General features: G+C 41.3%; 2 long non-coding RNA genes across 7 annotated transcripts; one reads left to right on the forward strand and one right to left on the reverse strand.

Annotated features, from left to right (window-relative positions):
- Positions 1 to 972: 972 nt before the first annotated feature.
- LOC125515087 (uncharacterized) lies at positions 973 to 8,719 on the reverse strand. Of its 5 annotated transcripts, none has more exons than XR_015608899.1 (10): positions 8,140 to 8,719; positions 8,031 to 8,068; positions 7,859 to 7,951; positions 6,144 to 6,469; positions 5,690 to 5,808; positions 4,873 to 5,305; positions 4,172 to 4,220; positions 3,853 to 3,930; positions 1,375 to 2,878; positions 973 to 1,285 (listed from the first exon to the last, which is right to left on the reverse strand). It is a non-coding gene; the product is annotated as an uncharacterized LOC125515087 (long non-coding RNA). The 5 variants fall into 5 exon arrangements; XR_015608897.1 differs by having other exon boundaries at positions 3,872 to 3,930; positions 5,222 to 5,308; XR_015608895.1 differs by having other exon boundaries at positions 5,222 to 5,308.
- An 8,806-nt stretch (positions 8,720 to 17,525) lies between these two features.
- On the forward strand, positions 17,526 to 22,471 carry LOC125512799 (uncharacterized). 2 transcript variants are annotated; one of them, XR_015607737.1, is made up of 8 exons: positions 17,526 to 17,974; positions 18,138 to 18,190; positions 18,766 to 19,041; positions 19,492 to 19,700; positions 19,790 to 19,901; positions 21,145 to 21,270; positions 21,417 to 21,556; positions 21,801 to 22,471. It is a non-coding gene; the product is annotated as an uncharacterized LOC125512799 (long non-coding RNA). The 2 variants fall into 2 exon arrangements; XR_007285552.2 differs by having other exon boundaries at positions 18,766 to 18,996; positions 21,801 to 22,467.
- The last annotated feature ends 1,065 nt before the right edge of the window (positions 22,472 to 23,536 follow it).

A 23,536-nucleotide genomic window follows, 5' to 3' on the forward strand; every position in this document is an offset into this window, starting at 1 on the left:
CTTTGCTCTGTTTTTTGGGTAATATTTTTCTCGTAAATTTTCAACGGTTTACTGTATCCTAGCCCTGAACTTGCATGGTTTATATTGTTGAACTGAATGTTATTGTATCGTCAGCCCTATACTTGCATGGTTTATATCATCGAACTGGATGATATTTTTTTCAAAAAGAAAATGTTTTTTGTTCTTTTTTTTGAACTAAACATTTTTTTACAACGATGTTCTGGACTTCTCTTATTTTATGACTTGTACTTTTACCATTTGAATTGCATGGGGTTTCCTTTTGCTTGAACTTTTACAATTTGAATTTCTCTCATTTCTTTTATTTCGAACGAACCACCATTTTTAACTTGTACCGATCAATATTTTTAATTAAACCAATTTTCCTTTGTAGAACGGACCACCGTTTTTGTTTGTACGGATCAGTTGTAGAACTTGGACGTCAATGTCACAGAATTAATTTGTGAGCTTCTCACGTTTCCTCTTAAAGTTGTTTTTTCCTTCAAACTTTATTGGCACCAAATTTTCTTTTCCGTGCCTCTCGAGCTGATGTGATTTCTTTCGACGAGTACGTAGCAAATTTCTGTGTACTGTTATGTTTTTAACACACACACATATTGAATTGTTCCCTCATTTCTTTATGAATTTATTATATATAAAAGTTGAACTATACGACACTTTTTAAATGAATCTAACAAGTATTTTCGCTCGCTAAACTACCAAATGTTTTTCTGTTGTAAACTCAAGTCTGAACAGTTGTAAATACTTCTAAATTGAACTGAAATAAAATATAGGAACACTCGAGTCTGAACAGTTGCAAATAGTTCTAAATTGAACTGGAATAAGATATAGGAACTGAACTGAGTGTATTTTCAGATTTCTGGTAGCATGCATCATGACATTTTAGATATGTTTTTACAATAGAACATATACTAATTTTTATGTCAAGTAACCTCAAACAAAACAAAAGTGGAGCTTCATTTACAAGAATAGAACAGAACATATGCTAGTTTCGATCCATACAAGGTTTTCTCAAATGCTTATTAAGCATAACACACAACTTCTGTTGTGCTATAGGAAGAACACTTAAACATGGGAAATTGGACATAGAATCATTAAGTAGGTGTACTAAAAAGCACACAAAACATGTACTGAAAAAGAACAAAACATTCTTAGTGTTGCATCGGCCTCCTGTGGCAGAGGTGAACGTTCTGATAGTTGTGTCGTCACACGACCTCGTGTGGCGGAGGTGAACGGCTTGTGGTGGTAAGGGTGAACAGCTTGAGCGCTGCATGTCCAACAAAATGGTTTTATTTGACAACATGAAAACATAAAAAGGATGATTTCAGTTTCATAAATTAACTCAAGAGGCAGTACCTTTAGCAATGGAAGATTACTGAGCCAAATGCCCATTCCATGGCTACAAAAAACTGATTATTTTGTTTTTCTTAGTGGTGCCACTACCTTCAGATTAGAAGGACATACATAATACTCATCCGCTGAATTGCACATATTTTTTACATCATTTTCATGGCCTGATAATACATCCATCTCATTTATTCAGTTTATCGGTTAACAACAAGTATCAGCTATCAGTCCACAAAGAGCATCAACTATCAGTTCACAAAAATATGAAACATCACATGAACATAAAAAGAATGTTTATTAGTTCACAAACCTATCAGCAATAGTAGTCCTGCGGCTCCAGTGCAGCCGCCGTTGTTGGTTTTTCTTCTTAAAATACACACTGAACTGCTGCAACAAAAAAGAAACTTTAAACCACAAGATTTAGCAAGATGAACCACTAGTCTACTAACCAGAGAACTGAATGAATTTCCAAAATTGAACTTTTTTCTAATGCTCTGCAGGCCGGAAGATGGGGGATTAAAGTTTGTAGCAGTAGTGCTCATGCCTATATAAGGCTCTCCCAGGACAAGCCCTTGTGTGTAAAAATGCTAGTGGTTTAAATTCAAATGTGGCAATGCCACCACACATTTTATTAGTATATATTCTCACCTTATCCTTCGGTGCCTGTTTTGTGTTATATGAAGATGCAAAACATAAAGGGAGTTGTACTTACGATATGGAATTAGATGAACCGAATAGCAAACAAAAGATGGAGTGAAAAACTGAACTAGCTCAACCATTCTACTTTTCGGGAATCTAATGCTCTGCAAAGCAAATATATTTTCCTATTCCATATTAAAATATAAACTGTATGAGGATAACCCAACTTGGAAAGCTAGTCATCTTTTCCAAGGGACCTTCTCTAAGCAATAAGAAAGTTCATGCCACAAAAAGGGACCTTCTCTAAGCAGTAAGTAGAAAGTTCAGGTCACAAAGTTTACTCTTAGACATATACACAAAAAAATAAAACAATGATCACTTGAACTAATTGGAGAATAACATGCGAGCTTATAGCATTTGATCACTTGAACTTATAGCAATAGAAATAAGAAATATGTACAGCCTCCGACCCATGGAAATTATAAGAAATTTGTAAATACTATACTACAATAAACATTTATAAATACTAGTGAACTTGAACTTATGGTCTCTCGAGATCTGAACTAATTGTGTTACAAGAACACGCACAAAAATCCAACGAAGTTGATATCAGTACATGTTAAAAAGATAATCAAGTTCATGTATATTAATTGTGACAAGTTCAAAAAGAAACTTTCTAAAAGTTTGTACTGAAAAAATGTATGTTGTATAACATCTGCTGAGAAGGACCATACTATTGAACATCATAAACATGTTTTTTTCTTTAAAAGGCATTAAGACAAACATGTGTAGAGCACAAGTGCACCACAAGGCCAATTACTCATTGAGGAGGAGCTCTCCGGCAGGTGCTCACGTCCCTAGTCATCCGAACCTCCTAAATCATGACAGGCAGCAGCAAGTCAATATCAAGTCATACCCGAACATAAAGGTTTCAGATTCATTTGCTTGCCAGATTAACAGATCGTTGCTATTCTAGGCAATGAATGTACTGAACTAAAAATAAGATTCAAAGTGGACTAAAATTAGGCAGGTGCTCACGTCCCTAGTCATCCGAACCTCCTAAATCATGACAGGCAGCAGCAAGTCAATATCAAGTCATACCCGAACATAAAGGTTTCAGATTCATTTGCTTGCCAGATTAACAGATCGTTGCTATTCTAGGCAATGAATGTACTGAACTAAAAATAAGATTCAAAGTGGACTAAAATTAGACATTGGACTGAACTAATATAAGAAACTTCCTATTCAGGATTGTTCTTCCATATCTATAAACCAAAATTCCAGGGAAGTTAAACTTCACATTTAGAAGAAATCTAGACTTCTACAAGCAGAACATATGCTAAAGTAACAAAAGTGAAGTTAATAAGGAAGAAAACAAGTCACTGTTTTTATCAGAGATGTAGTATCCTAATGGTGGGTTTTTGTGTAAGTTGCCTGTAAGATAGTTATTCGGTTTTATGTAAAACTTCTTATTTAGAAGAAAATGGCTATAGCTCTGATGCAAACTTAATTTAAGCAGAAATGTTCATCTTTTGACACATCGAAACCACTAGCTACAATTTTTTTGCCCCCAACCTCCTGCATATATATTCTCGAACAGATTTTTTCTGTCACTTGAACTGAGCAAAGAAAGCAGCAATTAAGGCATTCTTAGCCAGACTAGGCACCCCCCAAATCCCACACAAAAAAGCATGTTATATGTATTTTTCACGAACTGATGACTGTTCACGTACTGAACTGAGAGCACCAAGTTTGTGTTTAAGCAATTAAAATAGACGTCCTGAGCACACCGTTTCGGCAAATGTTTGTGCTATAATTCAACAGTAGAGAATATAGATAAGCAAACACCTTTTTATGGAGAATATACCATTTTTAACGGCCTTCATGTGACCAGCGGCGTCGGAGGTGATCTTGTGTCTCCTGCTGCTGCATTCAGCTAAAATTTAACCCCACATAATTCAGTTTTGGCTCAGACATTAACAGGAAAAAAACACCTTGCATCCATTTTTATTCTACTAGGTAAGTGAACGCTGACAGTACATGATACTGGAACATTTTCATCAAGAGATAGAAAAAAATATCTATAGTTGAATGGGAACATTTGCTTGTTCATTCACAGGATGAGCTTGGCAATTATTACACACATGGACAAAGTCAAAGCACTTACTGAAAAGGTCTCATTGGCATGCTGAAGTTGTTTTTTTACTCGATCAATTCTGAAAAGATCAATGCCCAGACTAATTAGAAGCTAAGCACCTTGTGTGTATGGGAAAATGCATGATTTACTGTAAAGCCTGTGTAGAAAAAGCATGCATCAAGATACTGCACGGTTTACTGCCAATTCTAAACTTACAGTTCAACCACTTGAGTGATGATAATAGTCTGAACAAAATAACATTTAACTAAAGAGCAACGGCCAAAGCATGCATCATGATACTATAGAAAAGAAAGAAACCAAGTCTTCATGTTTGAATTTTATGTCCAAGACAATGATAAGTAACAATGATATTGTATTGATTTTTTATATAGGAAACAAATAGTGATTTCTAGGGTCCCATTTTTCACCCTTTGCTTCGCATTTAATTGGGATTCATGTGACCTTATCTTACCAATAGCATCAGACCTTTGAGTTGCGCATTATAAATGTAGTTCGAGCTAGCTGCAACATGTAATAGGTCTCTGATCAAATATTTAGATCCTTAAATGTTTTATCTTTAGTAGTAGATCATACCACAAAATGCATTTTGCAAGAAAAAATTGGGGGATTAGGAAGGAATCAGTGGGCAGTAGCCACACTTGGTTTACCAACTCACACACACACAAAATATAAAGATGCACTGGAAAAATTGAATAGGGACGGAGACCCACCGGCGGGAGGGAGGTAGCATGGTGAGCTGAAGATGCCATTTGTGCAGGGCCCGCACCAGGCATGCACTGTACTATCAAAAAGGTGTACTTGTACTTGTCAAAGTAATGGAATAGGGGTACTTTCTCCTCTAACTTTATTCAATTCAAGTATGACACACACATCGGTATTTTAAGCACTATGATTTTTGTAGCTCTCAGAAAAGAAAGCATGAGAATTATTCAACAAAACATAGGAAAGTGAACATCCAAAATATTTTGATTTAGCAAGTGATATGTTACTAACTAGAGTAGCAAAGCTGCCAAGAAAATGCACTGACACACTCAACATCAAGGAATTTTCAATTCTTACAAGATTGAACTGCACCAGTTCATGATGCAAAGGCCGGCTGCCTGGCTCTTCATCGTTGAACTGAACCCCGCAACCCCTGTCGAACTGCTGAAAAAATTTATAGTATGGGTTAGATATAGTTCCAAACTAGTACCTGAAACCATCCCCAAATATGCATGTCAAGCTTCAGAGTTGAAAGTAATAAACACCCAGATATTCATGGGCTTATATGAGTATCGATGAGCTACAGAATAAACACTCAGATATGAATTTGCTTCAAGTCAGGTTTGGTTTAATTTGATGCATGTTTGCACTATAGAACTGCTACTGGTTTGCAAGGTGGACTTGAGTACTCCCTTTGTAAAGAAATATAAGAACATTTTAGGTCACTACTTTAGTGATCTCAACGCATCTTTCTCTTGTTAAATTTTCCATAGTTTACTCCCAAAATCATCACCACAAAAGAAACACATATGCATTCCAGTGTACCTTGGTGATGCATCGGCTTGTACTGAGGGTGTAGATTAGAGTGACCAGAAGAGGATACAGCAGCACGCACACACCACCATATAAGTCCAGAACACATGTATAGATGCACACATCTCCATCTACAAGGAAGGATAGACGAGTAATTGATAAGACAAAAAAGGTATGCTAGAATGTAAACCTGGAATTGGAAAAAAACAAGTAGCAATGTTTTTACGGAAAAATGCCAACGGGCCAGTTCCACAGCTCTTTCAATTTGCAGGCACTAACAGAAACACTAATAGAGAAAACACCATAACATGATTTTTACTAATGGGGTATATACTGATGTACTACTACAGGTTTGTTGTCAAACTTTACTTGTTGTTTGGCATGTACTTCTTTTATGAAACTTAAATGAACAGGACTGAATTGCAACACTCAGAATTTCATAGCATTTTTCAGAACTTTATTATACCTTCATTTTTGGAAACTGCTGCTTATTCCTGCTATTTTTCAGTTTTTTTGTGAACTGAGTCTTTTACGTTCCAGTGTTGCATCCTCCTCTAAATTCATGTCTTTTTTCATAAATGTTGCATCCTGTTTTTCGGCATCCTGCAAAAAAAGGATCAAATTTTGGAAGATTGACGGAGTACAGGGGGCTGCCAGACCTGGAAGAGGAGCTTGTCGCATGAGTAGCCCAGCCGGATACAGCTGCGGAGCACGAGGTGGCCTGCACGCGATTCTTTGAGCGACAGGAGGCGGAGATAGCAGTTGGACTGTGAACCATGGAAGAGCTCGATTCTGTCAAGTGCGAACAGGTGAGCGAATCCCGAACTTAAAGAGGAAGACTAGCTAAACTAAGAAAGTAAACCGATTTGTCACACACATCCAGTGGAACTAAATAACAACACACGCAGACTGACGAGTGTACAATTCATCAAACTTCTGAACAGTAGGCCTCTAAATCAATTCAATAGATACTCTCTAACTGTACCTAACAAACTAAACCCAAGCTCAATCCTAAAACAATACTACAATCATTGAGGTTGTGGTAATTACATCGTCCTTTACATAATGATGTACTACTAGTAGTCTACTAAATTGTTCTTATATGCATCCACTTTTGGAATTCAGAGTAAGAAGTATTGGCTGAAACAAAAGAGTACTCATTTCAAGTAGGGAGTCATGTTCTTGCGCCTACATATTACAATCTTGATTTCTTACTCTAGAGTCTAGAGTTACTTCTCTCTAAAAGCAAACTAGTGATTGTATCGGAATCCAATTATGAACAAGGCTTTATATACTACAGTGCATTTCAGACTTCTTTGAAGTTTTATTCAGAATGGCCTAGATCAAGGCTATGGGCAAATCTATAGTTTCAGACTGAGCTTTTTTATATATGGTATGAAAGGCATAGTATGAAGATGGGAAGAATGGGGAGAAACCTGCATGTGACAAACATAACAACATGTTCAGAACTAGTATCGCAGCATAATAATATGTGAGTACAAGTGTGCAGCACAACAACGCAATTGTACAAGTAATACCAGGACACAAGTTATCTACATTCCTTTAATTACACTACTCTGACTAGAATTTAGTAACTAACACTGGACTCCTATCAAGATAACCTGGTTCAGCCAGCTCCAAAAAAATTCAATTTATTAAGATTAGAAGGAATAGGAAACTCAAGCGTACTCTCAGTTCAGAGGAGTGCAAGTATTTGGTACAACTAGACGCAACCTTATTTGAGCATCTTCCTACCATCAAGTTCGTGCCAAGATGTATCAAGGTTCAAGATAAAGTACGTAAGCACTCATCTCTTACTTTATCCCCTAAACAATGCGCAAACATGTAAAAGAAAGATGTACAATATATATCACTAACTGAAACTTTGACTACACGGCGCAAACCTCTCGGTAACACGATGTCGACTTAGAACATTAGTACTACAGCGACACAATTCATTGTTTGAATTTAAAACTATTCCTCATAATGGACATATATATCCCACAGTTGGTCTTATGATGCTAACTAGCTTTACAGGAAAAAACATAGACCTACAAACGTACAGGGTACATGCCATAGCATGGCTTGTAAAACAACCAAAACCACAAATCCTTATTGTTTGCAAATGTTCCATAGAATATCTTTATCATGAATGGACCAGCATATGTGCGGTGAACTTACACATGATTTGTTTCCAGCAAACTCCCCAGTAATTCGGGTTTTCGAATTTCTCAAGTTCTATTGTTTTGAACTTGCCCGACATCTAAACAAGAACTACACCATACACAAATTTTCCATCATGAACATCATATCCAGAACATAAATGAAATGAGATAGGGGAAAGAGAATTTACAAATAACACACACTGGCGTCTCTGCCTTCTCCACGGGCCTGAATAAAGAGCAGCATCAGTTCAGTTCGAAATAAACTGGAAGTTCCAACATGAGGCTGAAGATTTTCACCGTCAGGAGCTAGGTAGGAGAGAATCGAGTAGGGAGTAGGGCCGCATGTTCCCGGCCACAGTCGCCGGAGAGACGCCGTGTGCGTGTGGCAAAAGTGAACGGCCTGGGACGACGGGATTGGACTGAGGTACGTAGCCGAGGCCGATGAGGACGGCACAGTGGCAGAGCTACAGGTTGGAGAAGGGGCGGCGAGCGGTGCCGTAAGGAGCACCGACCAGAAGGCGCGCGACGGCGGGGGAGAAGGTGGCTAGCGAGGCGACGTGGACGGCGGAGCGGAAGGAGGAGGCTGGCTCGGCGGGGGCAGCACGTGGGTAGGGAGGGGCAGGTGGCCGGCGGCGGCGCGTGGGTAGCGAGGGGCAGGTGGCCGGCGGCGGCTGCGCATGGGAGCAGGGAGGCGGTGGGCGGCGGCGTGTGGGAGCAGGGAGGCGGCGGGCGGCGGCGCGTGGGAGCAGGGAGGCGGCGGGCGGCGGCGCGTGGGAGCAGGGGTGCGGCGGGCTGTGGCGCGTGGGAGCAGGGGGCGGAGCCGTCGGGGAGAGGTGGTTCGAGAAGATGCTGGGGAGTGGGGTGGGCTTTCTCTATGTTTTCGGGTGGGGGTGCAGCACCGGGTTTTGCAAAATGTATCGGGCCCTTATAGGGGCGAGGGGTAACAGAATATTATTCTGTTACTAGTAACAGAATAGTCTAGCCTTATATATATATACTGCACAGCATCTCTATCATCATTATCAGTACATATATACTGCACTTGATCCCAGAAAGGTATCTATCCTTCAAACCAGAGGAGTGCTTCAAACTAACAACAGTACATAATATCCAACAAAAGAGGGTCGTGCTACAGTAGCAGAATACATGGCTCAGTCTAGATATCAGTACGAATCAAGTTGTGCATATTTGCTGTTGGCATGAACCACATCGCCGCATGTCGGGTTTACAAAAGCCATCCATCACATGGAAGCTTGATGCCTTTCACACACTGAAGATTATCTGGCAACAAGCTGTGTCGACGAATCTTTGGATATGGTGAATCATGAAACCCATGGTATGATGTGTAAACATAGTCCCCCCTGACGAATGGAAGTTGCATAGCACGGTAATCATCGCCAGTGATATGATCGATGATTGGTTGGATGATCAGATAATTGAGCCCGAGGAACATGGAGTGGTTGCCGAGGCTATAAACCCGCCTCTAGTTGAATACACCTGGCCCAACGGAGCTGGGATCTTTCTCGAACACGAAGCAGCCATAGCCATCAATGTCACGAACGCCCCAGGCATTGTACTGCATGTGGTTTGATGTAATGGTTTGGTCAATTTGGTACGTGCGAATGAGCATCAAATGACCGCCGTCAGCTGAACAAGCGATAAACCACCACCCATCGGCTGGTATGATTCCAGGTCCTGGAATCATGAAGGCCATCGCATTTGCGTCTGCTGCAACAATTCAAATTGGAGACCAAAAGGACAAAAATAAATAATCATGTTCAGAGTATGTGTGGAATTAAGATTATTATAACAGTGACACATATCATAGACAGAGAATTGCAATGTCGTGGTCATAATCATACCCCAAGTTAACAAAATAAGCCAATGGCTTTCATATTCTAGCAATATGTCATGGTTCAAACATCATGTAACAATGAGAGGAAAACAGCTATGTCAGAGCCTACTCATATTCTACCATAGCACTTACTACTACTGTTCTCATATCAACTCTAAGCAATAACATGCGTTGTTATAAAAATCTTGGAAATGATAGCAACATATAGCAATCATGATGTTATGCTCATAATATCTATTCTAACAATCATTAGATGCCAATTGTTCTCATATCAACTCTAACAATAACATGTGTGGTCATAAAAATCTAGGAAATGAGAGGAACATATAGCAATGATGTGGTTATAGACATACTATCTATTCTAAATTTGTAACAATGAACAGGCAGTCGTATTCATAAGGTAAAGATGAGATGAGATAGAACAATTACACCACGATAGATTCCACCAGTATAGGCAGCCAATCTGTGCGTTGACCGCATAAATGATGCCATCGTGCACTATAGCATCAGACAGAAATATTGCCTCAACAGGATTGACGATGAGCCATAACCATGTATGGCGACCGGATTCTAGATAGACTAATCCCATGTTGAACAAGGCAATGAGCCTGTAATCCATGTAGTCTTCTGATGGTGTGGGCACTTCGCAGATTAGAACTTTCAGCAAACAGAGGTCGAGCCAAAAGCTTGACGCGTCTCGTGCGTAGTAGGCAGGAGTGTCCAGCGGGCCGTGAGGCTCGATGGTGGCAGTATCCAATGATGGAAGGGTGATCTCTCGCTGGGTGTAGATATCCACGAGACGCCACGGAGTACTGGATTGGTGGATGAGGATGATCTAGTTGGCCTTCATGCCCGCCCAGTAGTGGCCGCGCATGAAGGACAGGTGGATGGGTAGTGGTATCATGTCTAGGGGCACCACGGCAACCTCCGTAGGATCATCAAGTCGGTGTCTGGGCCACCTGCGAGGATCGGGCATCAGCAAGCAGGGTGTCTTGAAAAGAGCCAGCCGGTTGCAGATGAGTAGACGGTACAAAGACACCGAGCATGCGGCCAGACGGACGGTGCTGAGTAGGTCCATACGATTACAGATCTGCTCCGAGAGAACAACGGGGATGTAATTCCAATCGCGGCTCTGCGTGTCGGTCAGTTCTGCCATTGGGGTTTTCGATGCCTGCGAGTCAGTGGGGAAGTGGATTTGGGCGGGCGAGCGAAGAAGCTTCTCCTCGTGTGGCCGAGAAGTGAGCGGGGGGATATGGTACGCGCGAGCTACCAAGGAAGATAGCGCGGGCGGGCGAGCAGTGAGAGGGGGGAAATGGTGTGCGGCCGACGATGGGGAAGAGAGGAGGAAGAAGAGTGGAAGACGGGGAACAAAGTGCATTAAATCTCAATTCTACTAGTACTACTACCAGGATATACCGTCCTTCGGAGTGTAAATAGTTACACCGATGACATGTGGGTCTACTACAAGAGGTCCCATATGTCAGTTAATGGAGGACAGAAGTGTGATCTACTGGCAAACATGATGGTAGTACTGGGTAAGGCTGATTTAGTAACACCAACATGCTGGTTTAGCTTATTAATTAAGTGTCCCATCTGATGCAGCGTGTATTGTCACTTCACTGCGAATACTAGTTGAATAGTTCTCTCTGACCGAAATGGGGAATAATGGATCGCGAAGACTTCCTTTCTACATTATCCCTATGCCTCTACGCTCACTTCACTCGTTTTTCTCCATACGTAGTCACTTGTTGAAATCTCTAAAAAGACAAATACTCCGTATTTGGGAACAGAGGGAGGATTTTACTCCGTATTTGGGAACAGAGGGAGTATCACCATATGGAGGGAACAGAGGAAGCTTGAAATATGAACATGTAAATGGGAAGGAGTAAGCCCCATGCATGCATGCATGCATGCAACATGCAACACTCACATGTACACATGGACGTACGCAACACTCACGCACCCATGCGGCACACATCACACGACGCAACACACACGCTCACGCTCAAGTGCTCAACCTACTCCCTACGTCCGTGAAAGACTGTACATTTAGAGATTTACACATTGACCAGGGCATAATTAACGGCCAAAAGTAGCAGAATTATGTGTGCATGCGACCATTGAGAGAAGAAGATTAAACGAAGGTCGTTGCATGCTATAATTAAGGATAGACATGTAGCCTATACCTAGAGCACAAGTTGGTGCATTAGTCAATCAATATCGATTTAGATTAAAGGCGAAATGCATTGGAAATATAGATGTAGTACACTCTTTGTTTTTTAGCCGATGTACACTCTTTGTTGGAAGACCGAGGGAGTACACGTGCATGCACTCACATACACAACCAGGGTGGTTCGCGCGCAAGGGTTGGACTCCTATTGTGCCTGCGTAAAGTTTTGTTTAACTGATTTCTTTGCTCTACCAACTGATAGGTGGGACCCAGAAACCAGGCAACAATTTAGCCAGTCAACAAAGTGCCACGTCGACTATGTGGCCGGTCAGTAGGGTGCAATACGGTGCTCTACTATGAGCTAGTGATCGTATAATAACCGCAAAACTATATATAGTGACCGTAAAGAGCGTATTGTTACATACGTTGACTGCCAATGTATTTTTCTCGTTTCAAGTTAAGCCATATTAACCGGAAAGGATGCAGTATGGACTAGTACTAGTACTGCTTTGATGTGTCCCGTCAACTCGACGAACAAGGAGAACGTTGCTTACTACGCCTCTCCCTCGCCCACGCGCGCAGTGGTTCGCAGGATGAGGAGAGGGTTTTGACTACAGCGCCCTCTCCCTCTCCCCCGCCCTCGCCCCCGCGGTGGACGTGCAGCAGTTCAATCGATGTCAGATTTCCAGAAGCATATTGTACTATAATATCATCATTGTTCAGTACAAGAAATATGTCAACTAGTGACCTTCTGTCAGTGACCCTGAAAGAATTGGTCATAGATCTATGACCATTTGAGACCAATTGGTCAAAAGCTGTTCGGGGGGCTGCAAACCCTAAACCATTGCGACCATTTTGGTGAGGAAGGTCGTAATTTCCTTACACGAAATGGTCATAAAGCAAACAACGCTGGTTCGCTACCTTATCTCTAGTTGTTAACGACCAATATAGATGGTCATAGCCTTGTAAATTGTGGTGGGTTGTGATGACTAGGCGCCATCTCATCAGTTTTGCCTATGTGTCATGTCCATGTGTCAATTTTTGCCCTAGGTTGTGAAGCAACCTATATTTTTGTCATTCCCAAAATTCCCCAAAAAATCTTATAAATTCTTTGGGTCATATCTTCGTCAAATATGTAAAAATCCTTCCTTACCTAGTTCAAAAATAATTCAACAATATTCATTTTCCTATTCTGTTCACAACAATACTTTGTGAAGGAAGTGCTATTTATATATTCTTGATTGCCCTCAAAATTTTTGGGCACTCTTTCCTATCCAAATCATTGCCTCATGACAAAATTCAGCTCCATTTGCCCAGTAAATCTTCCTCGGCAAATTTCCAAAGTTTTTTTTCCACCTAGAAGCATTGTGAAGCAAGTACCATTTTTATATATCCAAATGACATGAAATTTATACAGTTCCTTCATATGCCCAAATTATCACCCTCCTCCAAATTGCAGCTCAGTCAAATCATCTATGTGAGCCCAGGTTCAATTTATATTTTATGGCCAGATTAGCACATTACAAAGCAAGTGTTATCCAGATCCCTCCTATTACCCTCAAACTTTTTGGGCACTCTTCCATACCCAAATCATTGCCACATGATAATATTTAGCTTCATTTTCCTGGTAAATCTTTCTCAGGAAATTTCCAAAGTTTCTATCTCGAGAGAAACTTTGTGAAGTAAGTACTAGCTAGGCTTACCCAAATGATCTGAAAATTTACCAGGGCATGACCATACCTATGTAACTTACCTACACCAACTTTGAGCTCATTTAATTTATCCAATTTCTCTCGCTAATTTTCCCAAGTTTCTATCTAGGGAATAGCATTGTGAAGGAAGTACCACTTTGGCATGTCCAAATCGTATCAATTTTCTACAGTGCTTTCCTATGCCCAAATAACCACCCCATCAAATTTCAGCTCAATCCATTCATTATTTTGAGCCCAGCTTCAACATCCATAGTTCTGCCCGATGTGGTACTTTGCAAAGCAAGTGCCATCCAAACTCCTCCATTTGAGCTGATAATTTGCCAAGAGAGTCTCCCTAGTAGATGATCATACTGGACAAAATTCAGGCCCATTGGCCTTGTGAATTTCCCGTATCGCTAATCAAACAATTGGCTGCTAATTCATGTTTGAGCTCAGTTCGGTCTCTCCGTGAGATTCTTATGTTATTATTTTCTTCCTGGCATCTGCCTAGGGAGTGCCCAACCTACTAGACATGCCTAACCTTCCCAGAACGCATGGCAACGCCATAGTCACGCGGTGACCACGCGGCGGGCATGCGAGTCTACGCGCTCTGGAGTTGGGGCCCTCGGCCATCGTCCAAACCTCAATGTATCACCACCAAACCATGTATTTCTGATTAAATAGATACTTATGTACCTAGAAATGATTTTTGGAAAAAATAAAGAGCAAACTATGAGGCAGCTGCACTTCAAATTTGACCCACTTCCAACTGAATCGGCGGGAATTTGTCTTTTTCACCAAAGGTGGATCAAAACTTTTGACACCCAACCATTTTTTCAATTGTGCTTTAAATATGGCCTAGTATTTTAGAAAATTGATTTGATCCAATTTTGCAACAAATATATGGTAGGTCCTTCACAAAAAAACTCATTTCGGGCACTTGAAAAAGAGAAAATCGATTTTCCGTGCAAAGAAAATGAAAACTCCCTTAGGCAACATTTTTTGAAATTCCAAGATGCACCCTTTTGCACAATATGAGATCATTTGAACAAACTATGCCATGAATGTGGTCATAAGATTGATGATTTGGCTTGAAAGCCATGAATCTTCACGCATGATAGCTCATTTCTGAGAACACTTTTTTAAAATAATTGCCATATTACAAGTTTATTATTTTTCCTGGAAACTTGGTCACATATAATGACACAATGCGAAGGTTTTCCAATTTTTTGATTTTTTTGAATTTTTTATGCCCGTTTGAAAATACGGTCAAAACGGCGGGCTTGACCATTCCTAGCTAGTGGTTGAATCTTGGAAAACTTTTGACGTTTCTCTGATTAAATAGATACTTATATACCTAGAAATGATTTTTGGAAAAAAATAAAGAGCAAACTATGAGGCAGATGCAGTTGAAATTTGACTCTCTTCCAACTGAATCGGTGGGAATTTGTCTTTTTCACCAGAGGTGGATCAAAACTTTTGACACCCAACCATTTTTTCAATTTTGCATTAAATATATCCTAGTATTTTAGAAAATTGATTTGATACAATTTTGCAACAAATATATGGTAGGTCCTTCACAAAAAACTCTTGGGCACTCGAAAAATGGAAAATCGATTTTCCGTGCAAACAAAATGAAAACTCCCTTGGGCAACATTGTTTGGATTCCAAGATGCACCCTTGTGCACAATATGAGATCATTTGAAGAAACTATGCCATGAATGTGGCCATAAGATTGATCATTTGGCTTGAAAGACATGAATCTTCACGCATGATAGCTCATTTCTGAGAACACTTTTTTTAAAATAATGTCATATTACAAGTTTATTATTTTTCCTGGAAACTTGGTCACATATAATGACACAATGCGAAGGTTTTCCAATTTTTTTTATTTTTTCTTGAATTTTTTATGCCCGTTTGAAAATACGGTCAAAACGGCAGGCATGACCGCTCCTAGCTAGTGGTTGAATCTTGGAAAACTTTTGATGTTTCTCTGATTAAATAGATACTTATGTACCTAGAAATGATTTTTGGAAAAAATAAAGAGCAAACTATGAGGCAGCTACAGTTCAAATTTGACTCGCTTCCAACTGAATTGGCGGGAATTTGTCTTTTTCACCAAAGGTGGATCAAAACTTTTGACACCCAACCATTTTGTCAATTGTGCATTAAATATGGCCTAGTATTTTAGAAAATTGATTTGATCCAATTTTGCAACAAATATATGGTAGGTCCTTCACAAAAAAACTCATTTCGGGCACTCGGAAAATGGAAAATCGATTTTCCGTGCAAACAAAATGAAAACTCCCTTAGGCAACATTGTTTGGAATTCCAAGATGCACCCATGTGCACAATATGAGATCATTTGAACAAACTATGCCATAAATGTGGCCATAAGATTGATCATTTGGCTTGAAAGCCATAAATCTTCACGCATGATAGCTCATTTCTGAGAACACTTTTTTAAAATAATTACTGTATTACAAGTCTATTATTTTTCCTAGAAACTTGGTCACATATAATGACACAATGCGAAGGTTTTCCAATTTTTTAATTTTTTTAATTTTTTATGCCCGTTTGAAAATGCGGTCAAAACGGCAGGCTTGACCGTTCCTAGCTAGTGGTTGAATCTTGGAAAACTTTTGATGTTTCTCTAATTAAATAGATACTTATGTACTTAGAAATGATTTTTGGAAAAAATAAAAAGCAAACTATAAGGCAGCTGGAGTTCAAATTTGACTCGCTTCCTACTAAATAGGCGGAAATTTGTCTTTTTCGCCAGAGGTGGATCAAAACTTTTTACACCCAACCATTTTGTCAATTGTGCATTAAATATAGCCTAGTATTTTAGAAAATTGATTTGGTCCAATTTTGCAACAAATATATGATAGGTCCTTCACAAAAAAACTCATTTCGGTCACTCGGAAAATGGAAAATGCATTTTCCGTGAAAATAAAATGAAAACTCCCTTAGGCGACATTGTTTGGAATTCCAAGATGCACCCCTATGCACAATATGAGATCATTTGAACAAACTATACCATGAATGTGGCCATAAGATTGATCATTTGGCTCGAAAGCCATGAATCTTCACGCATGATAGCTCATTTCTGAGAACACATTTTTAAAATAATTACCGTATTACAAGTTTATTACTTTTTCTGGAAACTTGGTCACATATAATGACACAATGTGAAGGTTTTTCAATTTTTTGATATTTTTGGATTTTTTATGTCCGTTTGAAAATGTTGTCAAAACGGCGGGTTTGGCCGTTCCTAGCTAGTGGTTGAATCTTGGAAAACTTTTGATGTTTCTCTGATTAAATAGATACTTATGTACCTAGAAATGATTTTTGGAAAAAATAAAGAGCAAACTATGAGGTAGCTGCAGTTCAAATTTGACCCGCTTCCTGCTGAATCGGCGGAAATTTGTCTTTTTCATCAAAGGTGGATCAAAACTTTTTACCCCCAACCATTTGGTCAATTGTGCATTAAATATGGCCTAGTATTTTGGAAAATTGGTTTGTTCCAATTTTGCAACAAATATATGGTAGGTCCTTCACACAAAAAAACTCATTTTGGGCACTCAAAAAATGGAAAATCGATTTTTCGTCCAAAAAAATGGAAACTCCCTTAGGCAACATTGTTTGCCATTCCAAGATACATCCTTGTACATAATATGAGATTATTTAAACACATATTTGGTTGATCCTTTACAAAAAAAACTCATTTTGAGCACTCAAAAAATGAAGAATGAAGTTCTCATGAAATAACTTATCTTTAATTGATTACGGCCAATTTGGATGGTCAAAAAGTGTTCAAATTACTTGCTGCATTTTGATTGGTCCAGAAGCATATCACGTGGATCATGCCTTAGACACCGTCGGATGCTCCCGAATCCAACGGCAGCCCTCACCCCTCACCCTCTCACCCACGCCCCCACTCCTCACCGTACCCGCAGACCCCACGCACCCACTCACCACCGTTCCAATCCCCACGCACGCACTCACCATAGTTCCAATCCCGCACCCGCACTCGCTCGCCGAAACCCTAGCCGCCCCGCCCCCGCACCTTGGCCGACCCTCAGCCCTTCGACGGCGAGGAGCCCTCAGCCCGTCGCCTGACTTTACCGACAAATCACGCGACCCCGTGCCCACCAAATCCCAAATCTCACCGTCTCCGCCCTCTCCCCGTCGCCTCCACCAAGATCGCATCAACCACCTCGATGGCCGCCGCCGCACCGCCGCATGCCGCGGCGCTCCTGGCCGCCCTCTCCCTCGCCCTGCTCGCGCTCGGGCCCCGGTGGTGGCTGAGATCCGGTCGATGGCGATCCAGGCCGACCCGCGCACTATGATCCCGTGCGGTGCGGGAGAGCGGCATGGCGGCAGAGAAGCCTCGGCGACCAGACGACGACGCAGGTAAGCTTCGCCCCGCTCGCATCTTCCCCCACTAGCCTGTGCTCCCTCCCACCACCCCCACCCCATCCCGTCCCCCTCCCTCTCCTCCGTGTCGCCTCTCTCCTCTGAACCCCCTAGAACAGCAATGCCAAAAATCCTAACCCTTTCCCTCCCATTATCGCAGGTTGACTTCGGTCCGGCGTGGTGAATCTGCAGCGGCGATCAGATCAAGGCAAGGTAACAGAAATACGTACCATCCATCCATTGTTTGCCATTCCAAAATACGTGGTGATCCGCCCCTGCTCCGGGCGCACGCACACAACCTGTTCGACTACTAGATTCGTCTCAGCATAAGTCACGTTTCACCAAACTATGTCAAATATGAGTACCTGTATATGTGTTAAAATTCCCGCAGATTCAAATGTAAAGTGTGGTCTCTGTTTGCTGAAGTATCCTTTGAGGTGTAATGCTTCCACCAGAGATTAGCTATGCCAGCATCTCCGTAAAGCAACTAGTATTATGGAATGTGGTAGCCATGGAGGTGATTGCTCATTGCTGTACTTCACTAGCTTCTACTTACTGAAAGACTACATTAAAACTGTTAACTGGTTCAAGATTAAACTGAACCACTGCAGCTACCTTGGTTAGATAATCTGGCTGAAATAAGAACTCAAATCCTTGGTTAGTCTGGGAGATGTATCTGTTAAAGGTTGAGCTTACATAGTTCAGATGGTTTTACCTTAGCTTGTTTGAACCAAGAAACTGAGCAACATGGGTAACTGTCAACTCAAGGATTTGAATTTATTTGGCAGGCACCAATTGGCAGTGAGAGACATAAGGGGAATGCTGACATCGCATGCCATGCTCCTTCAGACATGGAGTCCAGGCGCGCACGGCTCCGTCGCCCCGCGCGTGGCCGCCTTGGAGTTGGAGCGCTTCCTGCCCCATGCCCCTTGTCTGCTCTGGCGGTGGGTTCCTCCTGGCCGCGATGATGCCCGAGGCCGGCCGCTACACCCACAAGAAGGATGACGGCATCTGCAACTGTGAGCTGCAGGGTTTTGCTTGCTCGCTTGCTTACTTTTCTACATGTCTGTAACCTTGTCGATTTTTTTTTCTGCTACCATTCTCAGTGTCGTGAAAATGGAGATGCATGTCTAACTGCTTCACATGCTTAATCTAATTTAATGTGTAAAATGGCAGGCAAATGCTGCTGCAAAGATATTAGTGGTATATGTGCATGCATTTGACAATATGATTTCACATGTGTGTTTGAACATTAACCATACAGATTATGTTACTGTTAATTTGGTGCAGTTGAATGAGTGCTTGGTGTTGATATTTTGTTAAATGAGCATTATTTTGTCTTATAATAGATTGATTTGCACTGTTTTGGTTAATCAAAGTCCCACAATCATATGTGATTTAATTGACTGAGATGTTGCAGTAGACTTCGTTGCTAGCTATTTAAGATCACTTAAGCTATTATATAAACATCATGTTGTGATAGTGGTGGTCATTGTGTGCATGCAATTAACCAGGACGACGAGTGCGGCGATGAGTCCGACCAGGGCGTGCTGGCAGAGGAGGCCTAGGAGCTCGCCGCCCCTGATGGCGAGGGCGTGCCTGACTTGGATGGTGGCCGCCAAGGACAACGCCAGTGAGGACGTCGTCCCGGAGTTCATTGAGGGCCTCATCCCATTTGACAAGGCGTGTGCCACTACTAGTGCGTCCCTGTGGACGGCAGGAGGTAATGTATCCTAGTACCTTGTTCGTCTTGGATCGATTTGTCTCCTCTCTGTGTAGCTAAATGTTGTTCATGTGACTGTGTCTGGGCAGAAATAGTGAGGATGAAGAGGTGAATGGTGTTGATTGTTGAACTGAAAGCTTGATTTGGTCAGGTGGAGGGTGGCTTTGTGAAGGATGGGGAGGTGGGAGAAGAACTCTGAAGGTAAACAATCTAACACTGCTGCTCACAATCTGAGGCTTGTTTATTTCTGCACTGAACTGAAGCTTGTGTTTGTAAGTGTATCTTGTGTTATACTCTTTACTGAACGCTCTGTGCCACGATCCCATGAGTAACAAGTTTGATTCTTAATCCTATTTGTAATTATACTTTGACTGTACTGAAGCTTGTGTCTGATTGTAGGCATATGGTACTGAACTATAGTACTGAACTGCACTATAGTAACAAGAGTAGCTTGTTTTAATGCTTGTTGCTGTTGCAAAACTACCCTTCAAGATGAAATTAGTTTGCTGGTGTTTACTCTCTACTAAAGAGATATTAGTAAAGCTGTGGTTGGTGGTTCAATTCTGAATATATACTGATATATGAATTCTGAATATTACTCTGTTCTAAAGAGATGTGTACTGAACTTAAGATTGTAGGCATTGATATATACTTTGTCTTTGCCTTTGTGCTCTGCTCGAACCTGGCCAATTTGGTTGAATTGTCTCTGGGGCCTGTACGTGGGCGTGTGATCCAAGTAGGCTAAACGTGTTGATGCTACTGATCTCTCGGCTGTACCACTATGCATTGTCGTTGCTTAGGCAGCATGCTACAGGCACATCACAACAACTTGAAATTTGAGCCGCGTTGTAGTTGTGCTGTGGCTGCTGTTTATATGTTGCATCCTTTTGTTATGAGTATCAAAACCAATCAACATATGTGTGAAACTGTTTATTCGGTAGCTTCTCGTAGAGCGAGGGGAACTGTCCAGATCCACATAGGCAAATCAGAGTGCCTCTCTGCTAGAATATGTCTGTTGATAAATGAGTTGGCACAAGCGTTCAAAGCCAATGTTTCTTGGGGTAGTAATGTAGAACATATAAAAAAGGCATCTACCCTGCACCCAGATTCATGCGAGAGATTTCTAATAAGGGCAGTAATGTAGTGTGATTCAGTAAAACCAGTAAATAAATAGCACTGGGGTTTTTGGACTTATCGTGCATATACAACATATTTCTGGACTTATCGAGCTATTGTAATATGAATGTATATTAGGACTGTATTGAACCCTTCCATGTTTATGGACTCATGAAAATAAACTACATGCGATATACTCAAATAACACTCGAGTTTGGGACTATTTTATGGTGTTGAGGATATACTTTGTGATTTAAAGTTACTAATCTATGGTCTGGTGTCATATCATGGTCTAATATTTTTTGTTTGACTCTTTCTCCATTGCCAGGAAAGCGATGAGTAGATGTCGATGATGTCTACTTGCTTGGCTGCTATGGTGATGCATGCACCGGTGAAGCACGCACACATGCAAGGCTGGCCCCATGTCTTCCTTGGCTGTGAACATCATCTATAGGTACAGCATTGTCCCACATCTCTGTGTTGTCTTGCTCGTTCTTCTCCTTGCATCCGAGAAAATTGGCGCTTAATCTGCTATTGATTACAGTCTTTGTTCGTTAATAGCAAGTCTAAATTGTTCCTTTCATTTTTCCTGTTACTCAGGCTAGCAGTATGACCGGATGCGAGGACCTGCTCACTGACCAGGACAATCTATGAGCTCCCAGCACCTTTGATACAAGGTGTGTTAGGGCCAACCTCTTTCGGAAGAAGGCCACACTCGTAGCCCCTCTGGATCAAAATTGGTATCCCTTCCTGCCTCTCCTTTTGGATTCACATGATTTTGCCTCATGGATTGTTGGATGTGTCTGTAATTGTAAAGTCTGGTCCTCGTTTACTTTCTATAATTTATTGCATGCTTGATGAGGCTATGTCAAGTGTCTAAATTTTGAATGCATGTGCTAAGGCATTTTTGAGCACTTCACGTTGATTGGGTGTTTAGCTCCTGTAATGTTCTTGAAGTTCATTGTTATATACTTCTTGTTGTAGGATGGCAAGTTTTCGCAGCTGGAGCAAGTCTCACAAGAGAGAGCAATGAAGTCCATTGTACTCTCCTGTTATATACTTCTTGTTGTAGGATGGCAAGTTGTAGGATGTGCCATAATTGTCTTATTGCATATTCCCTCTGTTCCTTCTATATTCCTCTATAAGGAAATGTATTCCTGAGATGATTTGTTATGTAAACCTGATGTGATGCGATGGATGATTTGAATTTCATATGGAGTTTTCTTGATTTGAATATAAAATAATGTTGGATGTGCGTGTGTGTAACTGGGCTAGAGGCTGGTCCAAAAGGCTGAGATCTAATACCGGACAAATAATTGGGCTGAAGAAGGCCACAGCCCAACAAGCACTAGACCGTTTAAAAAATGAAACTAAATAAAATCTCAGAAAATAAAAATGGAAATAGATTGCAAAAAGGATGAGGCCCAAACAAATGGAAGAAGCTCATGAAAGCTGAATTGTTGGGCCAGGCCCATGTAGCTAATCAAAGCATAGGAAAAAAACAACAAATGGGCTGAATTGTTGGGCTTGGCTCATGTAAAACACCTAACTGGACCGGGCTGAATCTTATCAATGACCTTTTCAATTGATTGCAATTTTGCCACATCAGATTGCCACGTCGGATCCGACGTGGCCTGGGCAGAGAGTTAGCGACCAAAACAGAAGGTCATAGAATCGCCAGCTTTTGACCTTCTATTTTTGGTCACAAAAAGGTCGTAAATGAAAAATAATGACCTTTCAGTGACCAATAGTCAAGGTCACAAGTTGACATTTTTCTTGTAGTGGTTGGACCTTTCGAAGAGGCGAAGAGCCAAGTGCAAGGTTCACACGAGTACGAACTGTTGAACCTCCCGAAGAGGCAAAGAGCCAAGTGCAAGGTTCACACGAGTACGAACTGTTGAACCTCCCGAAGAGGCAAAGAGCCAAGTGCAAGGTTTTATAGGAGTTGTCGTCCTAGTAGGAGTGTACTACAACTATAGCGAACGATGCTAATGTATGATGCCGCCACGTCACGTATATCCAAAGCGGTTCCACATTTTTTTTTCTGAAAGAGCGTGTTGGAGCCCGTGCAACAACCACACAAGTTGCACGTACACATAACACATTTACTAGTAATAAATTCTAAAGGACAAATGCCAGTATGCCACACAAGTTCATCTCCAATTCATGTGATAAATTTGTGCACGACTAGTCTACATATATTCACAGCGCTACCATTCACAATTTACCGTACTCCACTTACACGTTATAGATGGGCTACATGTCCTCCTCCAGGTTCCAGTCCTAGGTGTTCTTCATGGATGGCACGATCCATAGCTGTGGGCAACGGAAATCATTGTTGCATCTTTCTAGTCCGGTTCCACATGATGGAGACTCATCCAAGTTGAGAAGCGGTATAAATCAGGGATAACATGTCCCAGCATGTCGTTCATCCGGTGGTGCGCACTGAAGACACAACCATGCTTCATGAACGGCAGGCCTTCCATGTCGTGCACGGAAGGTGGTATCCGCTTCACAATGGGGTAGTTGTCCCCAATCAAAAGCTAGTACTCTCCAAGAGTGTTCCTCGGCACCCACATAGCATCATGTGGGTCGAACTCGGCGTCGTTCATCTGGTACACGCGGCATCTCAGATCTGGAAACATGGTGACGTACATAGTCAAGGTCCATGCATAATAATGTTGTGCTCAAATATGGCGGCCGGTAATATTGTGCAGCAA

Source organism: Triticum urartu, chromosome 6A, assembly GCF_056163025.1.
Source record: "Triticum urartu cultivar PI428250 chromosome 6A, HENAU_Tu73, whole genome shotgun sequence".
Classification (NCBI taxonomy): domain Eukaryota; kingdom Viridiplantae; phylum Streptophyta; class Magnoliopsida; order Poales; family Poaceae; genus Triticum; species Triticum urartu.